This window comes from Lissotriton vulgaris, unplaced genomic scaffold (genome assembly GCF_964263255.1).
Source record: "Lissotriton vulgaris unplaced genomic scaffold, aLisVul1.2 SCAFFOLD_1646, whole genome shotgun sequence".
Taxonomy (NCBI): domain Eukaryota; kingdom Metazoa; phylum Chordata; class Amphibia; order Caudata; family Salamandridae; genus Lissotriton; species Lissotriton vulgaris.
In genome coordinates this window covers 40,497-51,370 of record NW_028251078.1, presented here as the reverse complement: position 1 = coordinate 51,370, position 10,874 = coordinate 40,497, and the positions used below count along the sequence as shown (strand labels likewise).

Genomic DNA, 10,874 nt, shown 5'->3' with positions numbered 1-10,874 from the left:
ACCAAACCCTATAATGGGCTCGAAGTTACAATTAAAATCTCCACCAACTATAATACTTGGTGTGTCTACATAATTAGTAAGAAAGTTGTCCAGTTTTTCCAGAATTGCAGACTCTTTTGACAACCCACAGGGTCGGTTGTATACATTAAATACAGAGATAGACCTACCATTGTTTAGTTTGACTACTAGCCCCAATATATCAGCTGAATCAGTATTTAATTACGTGATGCTTACATCCAATGACACTTTAACCCATACTGTGAGCCCCCCAGATGGTCTCCCTCTGGCTGATGATACTGCCTCTATATTAAAAGTCCTATAACTCACTCTGTATGGTATATCAAGGGCCCAAGTTTCCTGAAGAAGGCAGATGTCACTGGAATCTATATAATTAGACCAATTGAGGTCAGAAAGATTTTTTGACAGACCCGCGATATTCCAGGATATCAATATTAAGTTGGGATGTATATTTAGTAGTTTTTCAACTATTAACATCCCCGTATTTAAAACTTCACGGCTACATGATCCTAAAATAGGAGATATTGATGGGGGTGATGAACTGCCTCTACAACCCTTGTGGTTAAAATACTTCTTACATAGGTATCAGCTCTCTCTTGGTTAAGTCGGGCTAATGTCAGCTCTTGAGTCACTTGCTTCCCAACAGGTATGAATGCTGGTGATTCTCGCAAAACCCCAATGGTAATAGCAGAATCCAGATTTATTTTTGGACCTACTCCTGTAATCTCCAACGGTAACTGTTGTAAGTTTACATTAGATTTAGAACCACCAGCAATCTTTCCCTTATAGGAATTAGCCTTATCCTTAGGATCTAAAACCAGGGGCAGTTTGGGTAGTCAATCAACCATCTCTAGAGATGACAAGTCCTGGAATCTATTCGAAGTAGAGATTGGCAATGAGGAATCCACGGATGTACCATGTTACAACGCATACCATTACAACTACCTACTATTACAACGCGACCATTACAATGCATACCATTACAACGCATAGCGCTTTGAGGTGCTGGATAGTGGTAAGTATAATTTACTATTCTAACTCCAGTCCCCGTGGACACTAGGGAAGGTGTTGGATAGTAAATTATACTTATTCCCTATCCTAGAGCGCCCCCCAGCGCAATGCGTTGTAATGGTATGCGTTGTAAAAGTTGCGTTGTAATAGTAGGTAGTTGTAAAAGTTGCGTTGTAACAGGTGTATACCGGAATCCACACTAAGAGTCGAACCTTGAGTTGGCGGGCGATAAAAATAGCCCAGATAGAGGGGATGTATATTAGTATGGGCCTTCTGTGTTTCGTCACTTACACTCAAAAGGTGGCGTACAGTGTTGGGGCGTTTAAAATTAACAACAATACAATCCCCTTCAATATCTTTCTTCAGTTCACCCACCCACCCCACTCTCTGCACCATAATGATCTCATTTATTTTTGAATAACTAAAACCTTTAAACTTTTGCAACCAATCTACAACCTTGTTTCTTAACATGTACCATGTTTCATGTTGGTCACACCTAAATGGAGGCACCCCTGATAATATTAAGACGTATGGGCACACTGCTGGTGGCAATCTTAGATTATCATTATTTGGGGTAATGTTACTTGATTGCAGGCTTGGATTGGGCGTTATTGGTTGACAGTTACTTAAATCTTGTGGATTCCCTATTAATTTAGGCTGCTTATCACTGCTTACACCCAATTTGTTGCAAACTATACCCCTTTAGGTTGGTGGTTGACAAGTCACACTTGGGACTGGTTTTACATTGAGAGGAGCAGCTATCACTGACGATGTTGTAACATTCCGCACAGAGGAACCTTCACTAGACATTTCAGCACACCCTATTGCCCTCTCTAGAGCTTTGGAATATTTGTTAAAGACATCATTTCCCTTTTTTATCATTATTTCCAGTTCTAGGAGTCCCAGGTTTAGTCCTTTAAGTCGTTCGTCCAAGTCCTTAGATCTAGAGACCAAAAGATCATTCACTTGCACCTGCATGGAATGTAGTGTGGATTTGAAGATATCCGCTACTAACAATTCAAGAGAATCTATCATACTATCGGAGCCAACACTTGGCATGGCTGAAACCCCTTCTGTTTGAGTACCAAACGATCTACTTTTAGGAGTGCAGTTGCCCGTTTGAACCATCTGTGAAACTACTTGTTTCTCATTTGACCCCACCACGCCTTTACTTTTATATGTTCTTTTCCTCTGTTGTATGATTTTTGGCTTGGATTTTTCCTGACACCCTTTAAGAGCACCTCTTTGCCTAGTCATCATTGGTGGCGTCAAGGAAACATCATAGTCTAGCTGTGATATTTGTGATATTTGGGCAATATGAATATCCGTGCCCTCGGGCGTCACAAGGGTTGGTACTGTTACTGGCAGTGATTTACAGGCTGATTGAGATGCAAATGATAAACCTGAAGAGATATGCACCAAATGCGACAACAGTGTGGATGGGTCCATAGACATCCTTTTCTCTACACGTGCGATTTTATTGCTAATGAGCGACTCTGCCCTGAGAAAAAAACCATCCAAAGTGCCACTTAAACATTTCCTTGACTCCTGTAGGCCAGGAGTCGTAAACCCTTCAGGCATATCACTAACCATCAGCAATGATAATAGGGACCTGCACATACTGAATCACCACTAATCAGTTAGCTTCTTATCATCCAATATACACTTATAGGCAAATTGACAGTACCTGATTGTTCAACCAAGGGGAATGGCCCAGCCCGGCCTCGTCCGTCCCCGGACGGCCACAGATGGCCCGCCCTTTGCCCGGGCTTAGCCCGGCGTTGCCCACACGCGGACACGTGACACGGGTGATGAGCGCAATTTAAAGCTCCTCCAAGCGCACTGTTGCTGACGATGGCAAGCCGCAAGGCAGCCTGGGGGTTGTGGTCCTCCACTCGGCGGCGGGAGGGCAGCTGTGGCAAGTTTCAGGAGTCGTCGGGAGCTGGAGCGTAAGACAACCGGTAGGGAAAAGAATATCAGAGCCCAAGAGTTTAAAGCACTACACCCCGCTCCACCGGTGATGAGCGCAATTTAAAGCGCCTCCAGGTGCACTGTTGCTGATGACGGCAAACCGCAAGGCAGCCTGGGGGTGTGGTCCTCCACTTGGCGGCCGCGGACTGCGGCGGCGGGAGGGCAGCTGTGGCAAGTTTCAGGAGTCGTCGGGAGCTGAAATTATTGGATGGTTGTTGCCAACCTCAACTTCTGTGATTTTCTTTCCGAGGGTAGTGGTGTGGGAACCTGGGGTGATCACCTTTTGCCCGTGACAAAGGAGTGAAGGATATCCGAAACGCGTCGGACCTAGAGGTGCCTAATAAATCAAGCTTGGAATTGAGTGGCCGCGGCTCCAGTGTATTCTTTTCAAGGATTTACGCATTGAATCTTGTGTGGCGATTAATTGGGGGTGGCTACCCCAGTACTTTCAAATATGAGAGCCATAGCATCACAACACACATGAATGAAACATCCTTCCCTACCTTGCAGTTCCGCCCCAGATTAACCAACTTCCAATATCTTCCTCTCCTCATTCACTCAGTACCGAAGATGCACAAGTGCGGGCAAAGAGCTCTGCCGTTTCTGACGGATTGGTGACGGTACAACGCGTACCGTCACAACGCGTGCTGTTACAACGCGTCCCTTACAACGCAAGTCGTTACCACGACTTGCTTTGGGGGCGCGGATATCGAATAGTATAATTTACTATTCTAACACCAGTCCCCGTGGACACTAGGGAAGGTGTTGGAATAGTAAATTTACTATTTTTAATCTTCTAGCGCCCTCCAGCGCAAGTCGTGGTAACGACTTGCGTTGTTACGGACGCGTCGTAACAGCACCGCGTTGAAACATCCGCGTTGTAACAGATGTTTCCCGTTTCTGACAAATTGCTTGTCTTCGCATCAACTTGCGAAAGTAAGGTGGACTGATTTTAGTTATTTATGGTACTGTGGCGCAGTTAAAAGTTTGCCGTGTGGCACGCACACACCGCCGTCACTGAGCGGGATGACGCAATGACGCACTCAGATTTTCACTGTTAATATAAGAACCAAACCAAATTTGGATGTGCCATGTCGTGTAGTTCCTAGGAATCCCCAGGGCCTGTGCATTTTGGATGACCTAAACTGAGGACTTGGTATCCCAATCGCTTCCAGACACCACCACAGGATATGTCAGCCATTAGACCAGCTAGCTCTACAGTGCCAGTACCACCCTTTTGTATTCTACAGTCGAGTAGGTTGTCTCAGACAACCACTAAACATGACAACCCTGATTCCTCAGTGGAGTAGGTTGTCTCAGACAAACACTAAACATGACAACCCTGATTCCTCAAGGAACCTAGAAAACAGTACAGTACGTTTCGTTCAGACACTTGTGCTTGCTTTCTCTCGGAGAACACACATGACAATTAGGACGTTTCAAAAAGAATTTAGTAGTCCAGCAACAACCTGGTGTAAAACATATGTGTTGCAACAATCAGGAGACAGAAGCATACAAAAGAGATTGCTAGTACCAATATAGTGAATAGTAAAAGCATTTCTACCATAGTGCTAATAAGGTGAACAGAAACAGTTCAGAAACAAAATAGCACTTTCATATTCCTAAAATGAGCGCCCTAAGTAATTTGCAAAACTTTTTACCTAGCCTAACCTGGATGTGTAGGTGTATATATGGGCAACCAAGAAACCCCTAGGGATGAACCCGCCCCCTCACCTGATGGTTTAGAATGAAGGACTCCATCTCTGCATCAAGGATGACAACCCGCAAGGGATGTCAGAACGTTGCGTGTCGAAGATTCAGCATGCCGGGAACCTGGTCTCAGCTTGGAAGGAATTCTCCTCTAATTTGTAGGGGGAGTAAGGGTCTTTTATACTAAAGTTGTCACTACAGGGTTTTTTCTAGAATCAATATGTTTTTAAAACAATCATAAATGTTTTGAAAACAATCACAGATGTTTTTCTAAACAACTGCGATCATCCCCAGCTGGCTGTTGGTCAAGGAGGATGAAAGTGATGACCCTTATACAGAATAAATCTGCCGTGCCTGGGGACATGTTTATGTATGTCAGGAACAGGGATTTAGTTAGAAGATTGAGAGCCTGGTGTCGAAGAGACAACAGCAAGCTATTAGGTAAAAGGTCACCTGTTTACAATCGTTATAGGTGTGTGGATTGGGTGACGTATATAAAATGGAGTATACATGACAGGGCTATCCTAAGGTTTTTTATAGACAAACAAGGGGCCTAGATGAGTAACTAAGGACCCCGGGTATCAATTATTTTTGTAAACAATTGTCCTTAGGGTGATAATAAAAAGGGAAAATAAGATATAGACCTGAATGGGTCCTGTGTCCAGCCGGACAAGGACATTTTTAATAAGGCAATGTATTAAGAGATAGCAAGGAATATACAAGAAAACTGGACACAATCCTGCACCCGATATCAGGGAAAGGGAGAAAACGAAACAAAGAATGAAGGTTTAAACAAAACAAGTTACAGGCAACAAAACTGGAACTGTGGAAGCTTGTTAATAACCATATAACACAACAAGCTTAACCAAATACTCACCACAATAATTATACACTTTGGAACATGTGGCACTACTTTGCATTGTCGACGACGTTTCGATCCCAAGCTCCTTGATTAAAGGGATCATCATCAGTACTAATTAATTAAGATTGCTGATATGTTATCGAGTACTGCTATGGTAGGAAAGCGTGAAGCATGGAATACGGAGGAAAAGCTTCTCCGTAAGGCAGTGAATTCTGGAAAATGTTGTGGCGCCAGTCTTAATAAGACAAGTGCCACGAGGAGTTGGAAGGAATGAGAGCGCTAGCCACTGTTCGGGTGCGCTGTCTTTTTGAAAAAATGAGCGGAGTGTGGATTAAAAGGAAACTCCTACTCGTTAACTGCCATGTTATATTGTATGTCCATCTGGCATATTTTCTGTGTGTGTGGTAAGTATTCCTGTGTGCCTCTACACTGCCAGACCGAATTCAGGAAATATTGAATTAGTGGAGATATCATGTACCAGTGAGCGCTTCTCGTGGGCCATTCGCAGAACTGTGCCGCGATCTCGGTAGTGAAGAGACGAGCTATGATGGGGCCTGGCACTGCCCCGGGGGGCAAGGGCTGGGTCCAAGGTAGTGGTGGCCCATTCTACAGCAAAGAGAGGAGAGAAACAGTTGGCACCAAATGATGTCTTTAGGAGAGTTTCAATATTTTCAGCCATGGGTTCATGTTGGCAGATTTCCGGGTGCCCAGAATGTGCAAATTGTTGCGCCGCGATCTGTTTCCAAATCTTCGATTTTTGCTTTTATAAGGACCATAGCCATGTCAAGGAGCCTTTTGTTGCTATTAGTGGTGTAATCCTCTAGAGTTTATATTCTTGTCTCTGTGGCAGTTTTATGTTTCTCTTGATTATTTGTAGGGCTGGTCATGTTGTCCACTCTGAGTATGAGGGCATCAAGCTTAATATCAATGGAAGTGAATCTTTTCTGCATAGTTGGAACAGTGTCTTAATGTCTGGATCTTCAGCCTCCTCATGGGCGTCCTGTGAGGCCGCCCATGATCAATGGAGTGCAATTTACTGCCATACTTGGCATCAAAGGGAAGCTTTGTCTGTTTTGTGTCACTTTTCCGAATTGATGGTGGCAGTCCAGGTGTACCGAGAGGCAGATTGATGAGTTTGTCACCCTGACTCTGGCACGCTCCCCAGGGGGACCTAATAGTTTATGTGAAGTGCCCTTGGCCCGAAGAAGGGGATAACACCACCCAGCCGGAGGCTGCTTGGGACAGCTGCAAGCTCACTGACTATTGTTGAAGGATTGTGGTGTTGCTATGGACCCCGACAGTGGGGCAATGTGGATGGTGGGATGGGGGCAGGCAGCAAAATGCAGACCACAGGCCAGATGTGTGAAAAATCAGTTTTGCGTGCTCTTATAGCGATAGCAAAATTGAATATATGTAGGAATCTCAAAAAAAGTTGCAATTCCTTATTATCCTTAATTGTGAATCGCAAATTACAATTCGCAATCAAGGAATACCTTCCTGTTCATTCGAATGAATTGGAGGACATTCGCAATTTGCGAGTAGCCATTAGGTGCTCGCAAATTGCGAATGCAATTTCAAGGGTTCAAGGGTGTCAAAAGGACACTCTGTTGCACCGCTGAAATATGTATGTGTGCACATGTGGCGCACAGACATGCCCTAAGGGAATGTATGTGTGCCACATGGCACTTTAAATAATGCAAAAAAAGTGTATTTTTTAAAGAAACCGCGAATTACTACCAATTTGAAGTTAGCGGTAATTTGCGGTTTCTTAGGGCAAATTCGCCTAACTTTGGTGATTCCTGCATTTTATTTAAGGAATTGCAATTTGTGTTTTCTTAAATGCATTAGCAGAATAGGGAATCACAAATGTTGTGTTTCCCTATGTTGCAAGGGCCTTTTGGGATTATACATCCTAAAAGGCTTTTTCCGTTCGCTAACGGGCCGATTTTAAAAATCGACTTGTTTGTGAAAGGGAAAACCATTGATACATCTGGCCCCACGTCTCCTGCTCGGGACTGCGACCAGGTGTGTAGTAGGCCCCGGCACTCCTGGTGACAGAAGATCACTGGGTAGCTGGTGCAGGCCCAGGCAGTAGCCGTGAAGCGACAAAATAGTAATTGAATCTGCTCCAGTGGGGCCCAGGCTGATAGGCCTATCAGATGCGCCTCCATCGCCGGCGCTCCCGCTGCGTCTCAGCACTGGGGCCCACCAGGTGCCTGATGCTTAGGACCAGGTGTACGGCCAATTTTTGCATGCACAAACGGGTAAAGTTAAAAAAAGATTTTTTTAAATGCATTCAGTTTTTCTTTAAGGAAAATGAGCTGCATTAAATGATACGTTTTCTGAAGGTCGCTGTCTTTGTCTGCGTTGCCTCAGTGTTGGTTCGGGGGGAGCGGTGGGAGTCCGGGGGAGTGGGGCGTGCCAGGAGGGGGTGGAGCGGTGGGTGTGGTGGCCCTCTTGGGTGTCCAGCCTGCATGATCACTGGGTTCATGGCATCTGTTGTTCTTCAGGTGTGGCTCTGGCCTGGGCACCCTTTTCTGGTGCAGGCTGTGGTCTGACTTTACACCAGGTGAGAGTGTTAAAATCCTGCTGCTAACGTGCCTTATCACCTGTTTTGGGATCTTATCGCCGATCTGGCTGGTCGTTGAGAATGTTGCGGAGTCGTGTTGTCATTGATTTTTGCGCGGGAACTCCTACTCTCCATCTCATTAGCGATAGTTGCCTTGGTCATCTGTGGCGATATTTCTTTGCGGCTGCTATCACAGGTAAACTGGTTATATGGGCTGTTATTTCCTGCTTGTGAATGAGGCGATAGTTTTATCGCAACTTTGGCTGCAATAAAGTGCTAATAACGCAGCAATAATTCCTTGAGAATATGCCCCAATGTGGGTATATTTGTAATCAGTGCTGAGACTACACAATGTGTGTGTATTTGTAATTGCTGCTGTCCTCAGAAGTCCTTGCTCCCGGAGTGGGGGGAGCGGCACATTCAGATCATGAAGGTAGTTCCAATAACCAGTTACAAATGGTTTCTTCTAGAAGATTCATTTGCTGACGTGGGAGTTTGACTTGTGTGAACTGCAGGGGAGACATTCTACGGGATTCCTGCTGCTTGGTGGAACTGGCTAATTGTGTCTCTTGGAATGTCACTGGCTCCATAAAATATTGCTTAGATATTGAGGTCAATGTCCTAGTGCACATATCCTAGACCGGGATCTAGTGGAAACCAGTTGCAGCTGGTAAACTGGGAATTCTAAAGAATGAAGGAAGGTACTTGTACGACACAAAAATCTGTGTGTCTTCTCTGTGCTTGTGTCTCTCAGCCTCTCACTCTCCGTTAACTCACTCCTAGTTCTTGAATCTCTCACTATCTCATGCTCTCTGAACTCACTCCGTTGCCCGAGTCTCTCACTCTCTCACTCTCTCACTCTCTCTTAAATCACTCTCAGCGCCTGTCTCTCACTCTCTTAACTCACTCCTGGTGCCTGTGTCTTCTTTCTCTCTCTTAACTCACTCCCAGTGCCTGGCTGTCACTCTCTTAACTCACTCCCAGTGCCTGTGTCTCTCTCTCTCTTAACTCACACCCAGGGACTGAGTCTCACTCTCTTAACTCACTCCCAGTGCCTGTGTCTTTCACTCTCTTAACTCACTCCTGGTGCCTCAGTCTCGCTGAGGTCCCTCTCGTGCGCCCTCTTGCGCTTTCTGATTCTGTGTTCAGAGTCTGTACATTTCGTGCCTGTGTTTGTGTAAACATTGGTGTCTGCCTGTGTCAGCGCCTGCAGCGTGTGCAGTACCTGTGAGTGATGGATGGAAGCGGCTGTCCTGCTGTCTGTCTGTAAAGGGACAGGAGTGCGATGTCAGTCTGTCCTTGGAGTAGCTGGATGTATAAACGCGCTCAATGGAAATGCAAAGGGTGTGAAATGTGGCGATGCTGTATGTGGAACCAACAGGTGTGAGAATAAGAAATGAATCAGCTGTAGTGAGCCTGGGTGGAAAAAAAACGTGTGTCAGCCCGGTCTCGGGCCGGGGACCTTTCGCATGTTAGGCGACCGTGATAACCACTACATTACAGACCCCATGGTAACAGCCGTCTGGTACCTTTATCTCCTATAAGGGCTCAGCGCTGACTGCAGCTCAGTAGATGGAATAGATTGAACGCTGCACAGATAAGAGGGCTCTCGCTGAATGCACTGAACTGAATGCTGCGCATATAGGAGGCCAGATGGGGTGATGGGGGCTGCTGGGGTGATGGGGGGATGCTGGGGTGAATGGGGGCTGCTGGGGTGAATGGGGCCTGCTGGGGTGATGGGGGCTGCTGGGGTGATGGGGGCTGCTGGTGTTATGTTGCTGGGGGCCTCCTGGGGAGTGACAGGGTCGCTTGAATTTGGCTGAAAGGCAGCAGGGCCCCCACAGGCTCTTGGCACACTGACTGGAACAGACACAAGGTTGTCTAAAGTTGTGCATGTGAAGCGTGTATCAGTCATGTGCTCCAACAGTCACCGCACCCTATGTTGTGATTCGTTTGATTTCTTGGAGGGAGGGTGACTCACCCTCTCATCTCTCCCCTGAGTTTGAATTACAAGTAAAGAGCTCCGGGGCCGCGGGTGCATCCCTTAGGACAGAACAGTGTCTGTGAGTGAAAGTAAAGTTTACTCTTCCTGTCAATCACTCTGTTTCCGCTCCTTCGACTCTTCCCTGGAGCCTCAGCCCTGGGCGTCTCTTGTTATTTGTGTCTTTGTTTCTGTCCTTCTTGTCCTCACTGCGAGTCTGCCGAGTAGATGGAAGTTTTACTGTTGTGAGATACTTTTCTCTGCGTGGGCTGTCCCTACAAACATCAGTAGTATGAAGCAAACATTAAGAAAGAGCTCTCTTAGCAGAATACACGAACAGGATAAACGCTGCCGGTGCTGCATCAGTTCCGTCATAAAGCCCAGTACAGCACCATGACGCCACGCTCCCTGGTGGTCTAGTGGTTAGGATTCGGCGCTCTCACCGCCGCGGCCCGGGTTCGATTCCCGGTCAGGGAAGGTGCATATTTTGTAAGCAACCATTTTCTTCTTGAATCCTTAATGCGTCTATTATATTTCTACATACAATTTTAGTTGCTTAATTACTCTGATTACTTTATGATGTGCCCTACATGAGACACATTGATAACGATTGGTGCACATGTTATGCCTCTTATTGACATAAAACAAGCAGCGAGACTCCGTTGTTCAACGCGGTCTTAAGAAGCTGCAGTTTTGTTTGGAATCTACTATCTTCATGTTGTTGTTGCCAGACCATGTTAATGAAAACAACT

At 45.8% G+C, this 10,874-nt stretch overlaps 1 non-coding gene across 1 annotated transcript; it reads left to right on the top strand.

The window, feature by feature from the left end:
* Nucleotides 1-10,527: 10,527 nt before the first annotated feature.
* On the top strand, nt 10,528-10,599 carry TRNAE-CUC (transfer RNA glutamic acid (anticodon CUC)). Its single transcript has one exon. It is a non-coding gene; the product is annotated as a tRNA-Glu (tRNA).
* The last annotated feature ends 275 nt before the right edge of the window (nt 10,600-10,874 follow it).